Raw genomic sequence first — 15,041 nt, 5'->3', positions numbered from 1 at the left:
TCTGTAATATTGCCCTCTAGTACATCTCCCTTGTATAGACCCTCTATATACTCCTTCCACCTTTCTGCTTTCTCTTCTTTGCTTTGGTTTTACATCTGAGCTCTTGTTATTCATGCAGGTGGTTCTCTGTTCTCCAAAGGTCTCTTTAATTTTCCTGTAGGTGGTATCTGTTTCTACCCTAGTGATATATGCTTCTAAATCCTTACATCTGTCCTCGAGCCATTTTGCACTTCCAGTCAATCTCATTTTTTAAACGTTTGTATTCCCTTTCGCCCTCTTCATTTATATATTTTCTCTTTATATTTTTATATTTTCTCTTTTCGTTGATTAAATTCATTATCTCTTGTGTTACCCAAGGATTTTTACCAGCCCTCGTCTGATTAGCTACTTGATCCTCTGCTGCCTTTACTATTTCATCTCTCAAAGCAACCCATTCTTCTTCTACTGTATTCCTTTCCCCTGTTCTTGTTAATTGTTTCCTAATGCTCTTGCATGGAGAAGAAATAAAAACGTTGAGGTTCGCCAGTGACATTGTAATTCTGTCAGAGACAGCAAAGGACTTGGAAGAGCATTTGAACGGAATGGACAGTGTCTTGAAAGGAAGATATAAGATGAACACCAACAAAAGCAAAATGAGGATAATGGAATGTAGTTGAATTAAGTCGGGTGATGCTGAGGGAATTAGATTAGGAAATGAGACACTTAAAGTAGTAAAGGAGTTTCGTTATTTGGGGAGCAAAATAACTGATGATGGTCGAAGTAGAGAGGATATAAAATGTAGACTGGCAATGGCAAGGAAAGCGTTTCTGAAGATGAAAATTTTGTTAACATCGAGTATAGATTTAAGTGTCAGGAAGTCGTTTCTGAAAGTATTTGTATGGAGTGTCGCCGTGTATGGAAGTGAAACATGGACAATAAATAGTTTGGACAAGAAGAGAATAGAAGCTTTCGAAATGTGGTGCTACAGAAGAATGCTGAAGATTAGATGGGTAGATCACATAACTAATGAGGAGGTATTGAATAGAATTGGGGAGAAGAGGAGTTCGTGGCACAACTTGACAAGAAGAAGGGACCGGTTGGTAGGACATGTTCTGAGGCACCAAGGGATCACAAATTTAGCATTGGAGGGTAAAAATCATAGAGGGAGACCAAGAGATGAATACACTAAGCAGATTCAGAAGGATGTAGGTTGCAGTAAGTACTGGGAGATGAAGAAGCTTGCACAGGATAGAGTAGCATGGAGAGCTGCGTGAAACCAGTCTCAGGACTGAAGACAACAACAACAACAACAACAACAATGCTCTTTCTGAAACTCTCTACAAGCTCTGACTCTTTCAGTTTATCCAGGTCCCATCTCTTTAAATTCCTACTTTTTGCAGTTTCTCAATTTTATTCAGCAGTTGATAACCAATAAATTATGGTCAGAACCCACATCTATCGCTGGAAATGTCTTAAAATTTAAAACCTGGTTCCAAAATCTCGGTCTTGCCATTTTATAGTCAATCAGAATCCTTCAGGTGTCTCCAGGTCTCTTGCACATATACAATCTTTTTTCACGATTCTTAAACCAAGTATTAGCTATGATTAAATTATGTCCTGTGCAAAATACATATATGTTGTCATATGTACAGGCAGCAAATCTATGTAAGTCTTAACAGCATTTCTTTCCACATAGCAATACTGTATCTTCTCTGCTCAGTAAAGAAACAGAAAATGTCTTTATTACTACTATACCTATGTTATTATGTATTACACATTGAAACTTACTGGTACCTGGAATCATATTCTTGAAATGTTGCTTCAACTTGGCAATGTCATAATCATGGTGGGAAATGGATGTTTAGCCAAAGACACATGAAGGAATATTTTCTTTGCACCACTGAAATAACTGTCTTGATGTCAAAATATGGGTTTCATGGGCCGCTTGATGCTGGAAAGTGTGGCTGACCTCTTTACAGCCCCTGCAATCTTATCACAAGGTCCTTTACCATGTGCTATAGCAAAAAACTGCCATTCAAAATCTTCCTGATGGTGGGATGCATTGAAGAAATTCTGTCTGTTGTCTGTTGGTGTATTGGGCAGTATATCCATCCAAAAAGGAGTAAATATGCTTTGGTGTTGGAAAGTGACATATTAAGAACTTGATGAAAATGTGCTGGAAAGAAACACACACACACACACACACACACACACACACACACACAGTATCATGTTGAAGGCAATCCATATTTCTACATACGACACATGATGTGTTTTATAAGTATTTGCATCTTGGTAGTAAGCTACAAATAGATGAATTGTAAACTGTGAATTTTTGTAATTAAATCCCTGTACTTCATCGTGAATGGTGAAGGAGTAATTCTGAACAAAATCACAAACACCAAGATATTAATTTAATGATATGAATATAATAGAGGGAAACATTCCACGTAGGAAAAATATATCTAAAAACAAAGATGATGTGACTTACCAAAAGAAAGCGCTGGCAGGTCGATAGACACACAAACATACACACAAAATTCAAGCTTTCGCAATGAACGGTTGCTTCGTCAGGAAAGAGGGAAGGAGAGGGAAAGACGAAAGGATGTGGGTTTTAAGGGAGAGGGTAAGGAGTCATTCCAATCCCGGGAGCGAAAGACTCACCTTAGGGGGGAAAAAAGGACGGGTATACATTCTCGCGCGCGCGCACACACACACACACACACACACACACACACACACACACACACATACATACAGACACAGGTCTTTGAATATGTCTGCCTGTGTCTGTATATGTGTGGATGGATATGTGTGTGTGTGTGCGCGAGTGTATACCCGTCCTTTTTTCCCCCTAAGGTGAGTCTTTCCGCTCCCGGGATTGGAATGACTCCTTACCCTCTCCTTTAAAACCCACATCCTTTCGTCTTTCCCTCCCCTTCCCTCTTTCCTGACGAAGCAACCGTTGGTCGTGAAAGCTTGAATTTTGTGTGTATGTTTGTGTTTGTTTGTGTGTCTATCGACCTGCCAGCACTTTCTTTTGGTAAGTCACATCATCTTTGTTTTTAGATATAAGATATTAATTTACTTTGATTTCTTCTTTTGTGATTTTAAAAATCAGTGACTGCTGCTGGGTGGTATGCAGTGAGGTAGGAAGTGTTATAAAGTAGATGCACACACATCAATGAATTCATCTCTTTGATTTTGTTGTACTCTCTGGAACTACCCTGCCTTGTTGATTATTTCATCAATGCAATTTGCACCAAACAGTTAAACTGATTATTAGTCAGTTTTGTCGAAGTTGGACAATAGGGACGTGCACCTATGAAGCGTGATAGAGATACAGGATTACATGTAACAAATGCTAGTCAGTGCTTTTATAGTGGGAATGTGTATTCTTCACACTCCATTAGTTCTTTCAATTAATGCCCTTCAACCATGAACGTAAAATTCCGGTGTAGAAGACACAAACAGCATAGGTCCCACTGGCACAGGCAATAACGCAGTGCTTTGGCTGCATCCCAGAACATTTTTAAGTAGACCAATCAGCTGACTTCAATCTAAAAAAGGTGTAGTTGTAACACCAACTACTACAGGAATTTTTCCATGTGTGGTACTACCACTACCACTACCACCACCACCACAACCACGACCCACTACACTGTCACCTATAAGCTCTGCCAGCCTCCCCTTCCCATACCTATTGAAGTGCAGGCCATGCCTAGTGAATCCCGATCTACTGATAGACCTAAGTGACACCACTGAGATGTGACCTATGCCCTCTGCCATCATTGCCCTCCCCACGCCATGTTAACACGCCTAACAACCACATTAAGGTGAGGCCGATCATGACGATGAAATAGATGCACGAAATGCACATTAGTGCGACTGGTTTGAGTAGCTATCTTTACCAGATCACCACTTAACATCACATTCCCTGTCCCTATCAAGACTGTTCCCTGCTCCACCCACTATCCCTACCTGATCCTCCATAAAATTCCTACGTAGCTCCCCTATGCTGTCAGTCGCTTGAGCCAACCCTGCACTAGGGTTCACAATTCTGGTGACCTGGTACTCACTCCCCAACACTTCCTGCAATATCTCTACTGTACGAACTACCTAGCAGCAGAATCTTCTTCTTTCTAGTAGACTTTGCAACTGACCATAAGCCTCCAAACTGCTGCATGTTTCCTACATCTACACCTACATCTACAGCTACACGAGGCTCCTCTCCAGTCAACTCTGACAGCTGGTCAAATCTATTGAATATGTGCAAAGTATAACTGTCTGAATACCTCCTCTTCCAGGCTGCCTTTGTGCCAACTGCCATTTCCCAGTCTCCAGCACGCTTCACCCTCCTCAACCTACCTAGTTCCTTCTTTTCACATCGTAACTGCACCTGAAGGGCACAGATCTTATGGTCCTGCTCCTCTATCAACTTCTTTCTACTACAGATTCTGCATTCCCAGGAGAGGATCTCGCTAGAATGCCCACTGGCTTCCTCACTGCATTCCCCCAATGAAAATACTTTGAACACATCCCACACTGTAACCCACTACTCACAAACCTATGACAGAGCCCACACTTCTCACTCACTATAAATTTTTACAGTTAATGGAAAAAAAACTATATGTCTATGTTACCAAAGTTCAGTTACACCAGTAGAACTATTTATAGAACTAACAATAGCGCTCTAGAAATTCTCTGTCTAAGAAACGTCAGCTGAAAACTAAAGCACGAAATTTACTAAATGACTTCAATGCACAGAAAACTCTAAAAGACACAGTGAGCGAACATTTCCAAAAGTTTATTAAATCATTATTTTGCCACAAACAACATGAAACACCGCTGAAAACTATTGAATTTAATAACTGTATACCAGTGCACAAATAAGTTTGTCAGTACTTAGCTTTATAATCGCTACAGCTGCGTTGAGTGCTGTGTTGAATTGACATGGAATTATCTATATATAGATAGAAAATTAACCTTTAATATTAATGTGAACTTTATTTTATGTGCTTAAGTTCATATTTTTATCCTTTGCCTCTGATGGTGCAGTAATTACTCTAATGTCATTCTCGCAATCCCTATGTGAGTGAAATGTAGGGGATTGTAATGTATCCCTACAGTAATCATTTAGAGCCAGTTCTGGGAAACTTAGTTAACCCTTTCATGGTTGCTGGGACACATATATCCCACTAATTTTGGGCCTTATTTAAAACACTGGGAAGCGAGTTGCATATTTCTGCTCAGTTCTGCCATCTGTTGGCAGCTCTTCTGAACTCGGAAAAAAATCGAGGCACTGAAATTCTCAGTCTATAGAAGGCTGTGACTGTTGCAGTGCGTTGTCGCGTGAGTTTCCGCACCAAAACTTGTATTTCTTGTGTCTCGAGACAGTTTTCGGTGTATTCTGACCACTAAAAATGCCCGAAGTAAGTATTTTTGCTATTTTCAATTTCTTATATATTTACAAATGACAACTACACTTTCTAAAACGTATTTTACTTCTAAAATATTTTTTAGCGTAGTTACAATTAGTGGGACACGTGTCTCCCAGTAACCATTGTGTGACCCTATAGTTCCTGTATGTTAGGATGTTGTAGGACTTATATTTCAGAGAAAGAGCTTTTTTATGTAATATTTTGTGCTAGTAAAAGTACGGTATGTGGTTTAGAACTAAGACATATTATTGTTACTTTATGCAGATGCTGCGAGACAGCGAGATCCTGGACTTTTACTTTTCACTGCCAGATAATCCAGAAGAATTGGACATTGAAGATGATGATGATGATGATCTGGAGGAGGTTTTTCATCTCATGATCATTTGTCTACTCCAAGAACACCATTAGAAACATGGACACACAATTATATGGAACAGATTGTCAACAATGATGTGCAACTAGATTCGTTGATAGATGAAAACATCAGTGTTGCGAGTGAAAGTGGAGTGAATTTTGAGCAAGATGATGAAACTGGTGAATTTACAGATTCTCACTGGGATGATGATGTAACTCACTTTGAAGAACTAAATTTATCCTCAGTGTTCGGCCCAAAACCAACAGTAAACTTTGCTTTGGCAGACAATGAACTTGTGTATTTTGAAAAATTATTTGACGTTTCAGTGATGCAACAGATCTGCTTTCAAACAAATTTGTATGCTTAACAGAAGAATAGTGCACAGTGGAGGGAACTCAGTTCAGGAACTAAAAGCTTTTCTGGGTATGATAATAGTAATGGGTATTCATCAATTACCTGAAGCAGCCAGTTACTGGAGCTCAGACCCATATGTAAATGTAAATGCAGTATCGAATGTTATGACACTTGGTTGCTATAAGAAAATAACAGAGAACCTTCACTGCAATGATAATTTGTTTCAGCCAGCAACAAACGATCCTGGTTATGACAAGTTGTACAAAATCAGACCACTTATCTCAGCCCTGAACAAAAACTGTTTGAAAGTATATCACCCTTCTACTTCACTAGCAGTTGATGAGTCAATGGTTGCATTCAAAGGAAGAACGAGCCTGAAACAGTACATGCTCATGAAACCTGTAAAAAGAGGCTACAAAATTTGGTGCCTTGCTGATGCAAACACAGGTTTTATTTCAAATTTTGATGTCTACACAGGTAAATCTGTTGCCAGTAGACAGGAATTCAAAGATTGCCAAATGTGTGAAAGAGTAGTGCTGGAACTCTGTAAACCATTTTTTAATTCCAATAGAAATGCGATTTTTGATAATTTCTTTTCAACATTTAGACTAATGAAGGAACTGAGAAAACGGGGGCTTTATAGCTGTGGTACCGTCAGGGGAAACAGAAAAGGCCTACCTCCATTTTTGGCGAGTAAATCACCAAGTCTAAACCATGGAGAGTTGCTGTCAAATCTGGTGTTGCTGCTGTTAAGTGGCATGATAGCAAAGCAGTCTGTCTCATCTCCACTGCACATAATCCTAAAGATGTTGTATTCATCAAAAGAAAATTGAAAGATGGATCCACAATCAGCATTTCATGTCCTGAAGTAGTACATGCTTATAATAGTACTACGGGTGGAGTAGATCGTTTTGGCCAGCTACAAGAAAGGTATATGATTGGCAGGCAATCAGTAAAATGGTGGCACCGACTATTTATTGTTTTGTTGACTTAGCGATCGTCAACTCTTATGTACTATTTCGAATGTCAAGACAAAACACAAACCAGCTGTCATTTTGAATGAGACTAGCAAGGCAGTTGATAAATGGATCTTCATCAAGAATGAAGAAGGGCCCATCATCTGCTTTCTATTCTAGCAAAAGAGGTGTCACTGCAGTGCCACAGGAAGTAAGGCTTATGAATGTCAGGTCTCATATTCCCAAGGAGCAAAAGAACAGGAGGTGGTGTAGGTTTTGCAGCACAAAAGACGCTGAAAAACGAACAAAATATATTTGTTCATCCTGTAATGTGCCACTTTGTAAGTAATATTCACTAAGTAGCAAAATGTATTTTTTTGTTGGAAATAATAAAGTACACCACATGTTTGCATATTGGCAAAATGAGTTACATTTCATTTCCAATACATTAATGTTAAATACTGGTGCAAGTAGGCCTTGTTCATAAATTTTACACTAATTTGTAGCAACTTCATTGTGAGGAAAATCGGTCCCAGAAATGATCAGTGGGACATATGCGTACCCCCCCCCTCCCGTATTTTTTTTTTTTTTTTTTTTTTTAAGAAAATGGTTCAAGTTAAAAATTATTCAAAGGCATATTTGTAATTCTGACCCAAATAAGACTCTGTAACAGCTGAGGTACCTTAATAAATTCTAAAAAATGAGTAAAAACCACAAAAGGGTTAACAGACTTTCTCGGGATAGTTTACGTCTGTCTACAAGAGTCTGCCAGTTTAGTTCCTTCAGTATCTCTGTGACACTCTTCCATGGATTAAACAAACCTGTGACCATTCGTGCTGCAATTCTCTGTTTACGTTCAATATACCCTGTTAGTCCTATCTGGTACTGGTCCCATACACTTGAGCAATATTCCAGAACTAGTCACACAAGTGATTTGTAAGTAATCTCTGTTCTACCAATAAACTGAAGTCTACCACCGGCTTTAACCATGACTGAACCTATGTGATCATTCCATTTCATATCCCTACAAAGTGTTACACCCAGGTATGTGTATGAGTTGGCCGATTCCAATGCTCATTCATTGATATTATAGTTACAGGATACTATGTTTTATCATTTTGTGAAGTGCAAAATTTTACATTTCTGAACATCTAGAGCACGCTGCAAATCTCTGCACCACATTGAAATCTTATCAAGATCTAAATGAAAATGTATGCAGCTTTTCTCGCATAGTACCTCATTATAGGTAACTGCATCATCTGCAAGAAGCCTGATTTTACTATTAATACTGTCTGCAAGGTCATTAATATACAACATGAACAGCAAGGATCCCAACACACTTCCCTGGGGCACATCCGAAGTTTTACATCTGATGATGACTCTCCATCCAAGATAACGTGCTGTGTCCTCCCTACCAAAAAGCCTCAATCCAGTCACAAATTTCACTTGATACCCTATATGATCACACTTTTGAAAATAAGAATAGGTGCAGTACTGAGTTGAATGCTTTTCGGAAATCAAGAAACACTGTTTACCTGGTTGTCTTGATCCAAAGCTTTCAGTATGTCATGTGAGAAAGGTGCAAGTTGGGTTTCACATGATCGATGTTTTCGGAATCCATGCTGGCATTGAGGAGGTGACTGTGTTCAAGATACCTAATTTTGTTTAAGCTCAGAATATGTTCTAAGATTCTACAACAAGTTAATGTCAAAGATATTGGACAGTAGCTTTGTGGATTACTTCTACTACCCTTCTTGAAGACGGTTGTGACCTGTGTCTTTTTACAAGAACTTATACACTTTGTTTGAGGGATCTATGATAGATTACAGTTAGAAGAGGGACTAATTCACCTGCAAATTCAGTATAGAATCTGATAGGTATCCCCGCAGGACCTTGTGCTTTGTCCAATTTTAATGATTTCAGCTGTTTCTCAACACAACTGGCACTAATATTTATGCCATTCATCTTTTCAATAGTAAGAGGATTAAATTGGGACAATTTCCTTAGGTTTTCCTTCATAAAGGAACGTTTGAAAATTTCAGCTTTTACTTTGCTACCCTTAATTTCAGCTCCTGTCTCATTCACTAGGGACTGGACAATAACTTTGGTGCCACTAACAGCTTTTACAAATGACCAGAATTTCTTTGGATTTTGTGAAATGTCATTTGACAATATTCTGCTGCGGTAGTCATTGAAGGCATCATGCCTTGCTCTCTAGACAGCCAAATGAGTTTCATTCAGCATTTCTCTATCTGTAGCCCTATGATTTGTTTTACACAGTGAAAGTAGATTATGACACTTGCTTATGTCTGTATGTGGAATGATGACCACCTGGGTAAGTAATAAAAATATATTCGACCTTCACCACTGAAGTGATTTATTCCTCACACTACGTGTTTCGTAAGGAATCTTCCTTTATCAGGAGTGTTCGCTGTAGCATATCGTCATCAATGTTGGCAATGGCATTATGAGTCCTTTGCTTCAAGTCAACAATGTCCCATATCTGTGTTTGATACACAATATCTTTTACATACCCCCATAAAAAATTCCAAGGGAGGGTGAACGTGGTGGCTAAGGAATTGGCCCATTCCTCCCAATCCATCTGCCTGGAAATTTTCATTGAGGAACCAACGAACATGCAGTCCCCAATGTGGTGGTGCACCATCTTGCTGGAAAATGATAGTTGGTTGTAAGTCAGTCAGTTGTGGTGCTACATCTTCGGTCAGAAGGTCGAGGTAAACATCTGCAGTAATTGTTGACTTGATGAAGAAAAATGGACCAATTATTCGAATACACATGATTCCACACCACACATTCACTTTTGGACTATTCCGGTGAAGCTCCCTAGTCACACGGGGGTGTTCAGATCCCCAGATTCTCACATTGTGTCTGTTTAATGTCCCAGAAACATGAAAATTTGCCTCGTCACTGAAACAAACTCGCTTGAGGAATGCTTCATCCCCCAAAAGGCGTTCTAGCATGTTGAGTGCAAACTCTGTCCGTTTTGGCTTGTCATTTGGCTCAAGTGTCTGTAACAGTTGCACTTTGTAAGCGTACAACCGTAAGTTCTTGTGGAGGACCTTACGCACAGTTGAACGTGGTAGTTGCAACTGTCTGGTAGCAGTGCAGATGGACTTCGTAGGTGAATGAGTGAAGACGTTCAAAAGGCAATTGTTGTTTTTTTTTTTCGGATGTTCTTGGTCACCTGCTCCTCTCTTTATCCAACACTGTCACTGTCTCCATAAATTTTTTGTGCCATGCACGGATTGCAGGGTGTGCTGGTGGATCTTTTCCATACTTCGTTCTGAAGTTTCATTGAGTCTGAACATCTGATTTTGTCTCAATAAACCAGGACACACACATTGTGCCTTCTCTTGAGGAGTTGCTATTTTATAGTGGTTCAGTTCCTTCCATCAACAGAGTATCTGAAACACAAAGTTTTAGTATACATAAAAACTTTAGTAAACAGTGATTACAATAAAAGAAATTTTGTTAAAATATTTCAACAACTACCATTTTGAAGTTGTAAAGGGACTTTATGGACACCCTGTATATTCTCAGTATTTGTGAAATGTTATCCAAATGATTCTAAATAATGTATATTGCTAGTGATTTTTTTACATCGTCATACCTGTTCCCCTCCATTCAATGTAGTTCCAGTGTAAATCTAACCATGAAGGTTACCAGTATATTCAGGTTTGTCCTTTTCCCATATAAATAACATAACTAAATAGCTGGTCATGAAGCCCATTTCCTTACAACAGTTCTCACTATTTAAGTAAATAAATATACAAATCGAATGAAATGGGTGAAAGAACAAGATGAGAAAGAACAGACTTCCACCAGGAGCTCCTTTGCCACAACAGTTAAGCTCTCCAACAAACAGACAGTGGGGGGAAAGTGACATGATCCCAATAAGTTATTTGACTTTGATACTAAAATAACCTCATCTGCAGGAAATAATACAGATTCTACAAACAACAGTCTTAAGAAACACAGTGCACTTTGTTCATCTATAGAACTAGGAAGGCAGACAGTACCAGTGCCCAGCCCAAACCCTTGTTTCTTGACTTCTGTTAATACTCTCTGCACAGTTCCGCAGAGTCACCTAGTGAACAAAATATGAGCATACAGAATATCAGGCCAGCTTGTGACTGGAAACAAGAGAATGCAAAATGCCATTCTTAATTGAGATAAATTTTCAGACATAGGAGTAGCTTTGGGTGTGTTGCAAGTTAGTGGCTTAGGACCCTTTCTGATCACAATATACTGAGTGCACCAGAACTCCAAAAAACTTTCAGAGGTGGTAGTGTGGACCAAAATTAGAAAAAATGTCGTGTAAACAAGGGATTTAAAATGCTTTCATTTAGAGCTGTGAGCATTTCTTCATTTTTTGCTGCTGTGTAGCACATATTTTCTACTGAACAAGTGCTCATAGCTCTTAAGGTATGCATTGTAGAGCTCATGTTTACTTGACAGTTTTTCATTCTTTTTGTCCATACTACCACCTCTGAAAGTTTGTCTGTGGACTTCTGGTTCTTGATCTAGTGGATAATGTTGGAAGCTCCACAAGCTGTTTGCTGATAATACTCTTGCATGTAGAAAATTTGCAGCTCTGAAATTTTTTTAGAGAAATATGGGAAGCCCTGCAGACAATTCATGCTTGGTGCAAGGAATGGCAGCTGACTCTCAGCACATACAACTGTAACATATTACACATAAATAGGCTGCAAGACGTGTTACTGTTTGACAATATGATTCACAAACAATAAATGGGAACAGTCATATGCATTAGATATCTGAGAGTATACATATAGATGGTTTAAAGTTGAATGAACACACACAACTAATTATAAGAGAGGAAGATGCCAAAGAGATTTATTGAAAAAGTCCTCAGTGTTGTCCTCCCACAAAAGAGGTAGCAAGGCTTGCCAACCATCTCCTTCTAAGGGCTGACTGGTTACATTTCTTGCAGTATCACGTCTCTTGGTTCGAGATTATTGTCAGTGGTGACATATCTCAGCAATGGATTCATGGGAATAATCTAAATATTTCACTTAAACACTCCTGAAAATGGACGATTCCTTATGAAACATGTCATGAGGAATAAATCAGTTCGGTGGCTAAGTCTGAAATGTTATTATTCCTTACCTAGACTGTCACCATTCCATCTATAGAGGTGGATAATTGCTATAATCCACGTTCTCAGTGAAAAGTAATATCACAGATAGTGGTAAAATGCATTAAAAAGAAATACAAAAATTAAATGTAAAAAGATATCAAACTAAAAAAGACACAAGGATAAAAACATAAATGTTATTTTGCACAATAAAGTATACATTAATATTTAAGATTAATTTTTTCTGGTACATATAGATATTAATTTCAATGTAAGACAATCATGATTGGCAGAGAAAATAAAAAATTACAAATTTACTTACCACTTTCGCTGCGCCTTCGGTGCAGGTGCGCAACTCTCCAGTGCGGCCCGGCAACGCTCGAGGGCGGGCCGATAACACACTGAAACGGCAGGTACCACTCGGAGCCGACGCTCCTAGGCACACCTGAGCTACAGGCTGATGTCAAGACCTTGTAAGATCTGTAGGATCATGTTCTATACTGACTTAATGATGACACCTTACATGCATTACTTCAAAAGGTTTCGACTGTATTGTGGTTATGTTTTAAAGTCTGTTTACTGTCTGACACCTACAGGGGTCACAGGCATCATTCAGATGTTCGTGGTATGTTGAAAATGTAACAAAAAATACAATTCAAATAAGCAACAAATCCACTGCATTCAGGAAAAATTTGGATTCCAAAACAAATTCTTAAGAAGGAAAAAAAGGAAATTGGATTCATTTCAAATTATATGTACTTCAAATGCACATTTTTAAGATTGACTCTGATAGAGGTCATCAATTTAGTAGCATGTTTGCTCCTGGTATGAGAGAATTAGCTGTCTACATTTATTATACACCCCCAGGGGACTCCGAGATGTTTAGAAATTAGTAAGTGAAACACACCCTACATAGAAGCTTCTCTCGTGTCTCCCATCACTTCAATTGTGGTGCGATTAAAGCAAATTTAGCACAACAAATTCTTTCACAAGAAACTGAAGTGAACGCTTTACAGTGCAATGAGAAATAAGTCGACTTAACACAAAAGTAAACCTCATTTTCTGAGTACTCGTGAAAAAAAGTTCTAACCTTTCACATCATAAAAAGAAACCCTGCAATGTCAAAAGAAATAAAAGAAGTTGTCTTTGATAATCGGAATTTCCTCACTATTATCGTGTTTTTGCTACTTATGGGAAATTATACAGCAGTTCAAGCAGTATCCAGGTTTGTCTGAGCAGGTTGTACACTCGTATGGTGTATCAGTGCGCTTGCCTTTTTCCGCGCACTTGTTACACCGCTTCCTCATAACTTGCTTCTTCCCTGCAGTAGCTTCCCGCTTTTGCATATCATGTGTTTGTTTGTGATGTTTCTTGCTCACATTTTGTGGAACATCCATTGGTGGAAGGAAGCCCTTTACAATGTTCATTCTGTAATCGTACAATGTCATTTTATTTCCTGAGTATTTGTTGTACAGATATAGAGAATTGAAAACTAGCATGTCAATGACATGAAAGAATAGTTTTTTTGGTCAGCGGATAGTATTTAGTTCACATAAATAATACAATAACATCTGTTCTTGTTTATCAGTCCCAGACATAACGCGCATTGTACCTAATAATAGGCAAAGGTTTCGTTACTAGTTGCTGGCACACATTCGTACCTTGCTCCATAACATTTAGATGTTCTGTGGAAACGTGGGAAACCTCTCTTCGATCCTTCCATTTTCCAATCATAACTCCATTAGAATACCGCGCAACTTTCTCTCCCCTCCCAAGTTTTGCCCATACAGCGTCTTCATGGGTATACTTCCTATTTAATTTCAGAGCACCTGTGGAAAGTGTTTTTAGGTTCAACAGAGTTGTAGCTAAATGAAAATGGTTATAACAATTGTCCAAGTAAATGTAATGACCAACATGCAGCTTTTCTGCCATCACATGCAAAATGACCTTTTCAGCGTGACCTTTTCCCCCCATATCTCCACTACTTTCCATGTACACAGTGCACTTATTTATGAAACCGTCTGGATTGTTGAGCATGTACACCTTAATGCCATATTTATTACATTTGCTTTTTATGTATTGTCTAAATGACAATCTTCCCTTACAAAGAATTATTGATTCATCTATTGATAAATCTCTTCCCAGGTAATACACTCGAGACATTCTCATGTTAAAATAATGCAATATAGGTTGTATCTTATATAGACGATCATCTGGTTTCGGGTTTCCTGGAAGTGGATTTTTTGCAAAATGCAGGGAGCGTAATATGATCAAATACCAGTCTCTGCTTGTACTCATCGCTATTCCTCTATTCTCAAACACCGGTTCTTTCCTCCAGTAGTCTTGTAATTGCAGATATTTAACGTTACCCATATGTAATGAAACACCCAGGAAAGCTAGTAATTCATCTATACTTAGAGGTTTCCATTTACAGATCCTAGATCCCTCTTTTGTATTTTTGCTCAGCAATATGTTGAATGCGTTATCGTTTGCTTCGTCAACTGCCGGCCGCGGTGGCCGTGCGGTTCTAGGCGCTGCAATCCGGAACTGCAGGACTGCTACGGTCGCAGGTTCGAATCATGCCTCGGGCATGGATGTGTGTGATGTCCTTAGGTTAGTTAGGTTTAAGTAGTTCTAAGTTCTAGGGGACTGATGACCTAAAATGTTAAGTCCCATAGTGCTCAGAGCCATCTGACCCATCTGTTTCGTCAACTACAAGAAGTTGCAACAATTCGTCTGTTAACAATAATCTTAAGAAATCCATAGGAGAATTGCCAGCAGGATGAATTTGCAAAACTTTTTCCTTCGTAAATGGGTGATACTGCATATTATGTGGT

The sequence above is a fragment of the Schistocerca serialis genome, chromosome 7, assembly GCF_023864345.2.
Source record: "Schistocerca serialis cubense isolate TAMUIC-IGC-003099 chromosome 7, iqSchSeri2.2, whole genome shotgun sequence".
Classification (NCBI taxonomy): domain Eukaryota; kingdom Metazoa; phylum Arthropoda; class Insecta; order Orthoptera; family Acrididae; genus Schistocerca; species Schistocerca serialis.
The sequence above is the reverse complement of the archived record's forward strand: the minus strand, read 5'-3'. Positions refer to the sequence as shown.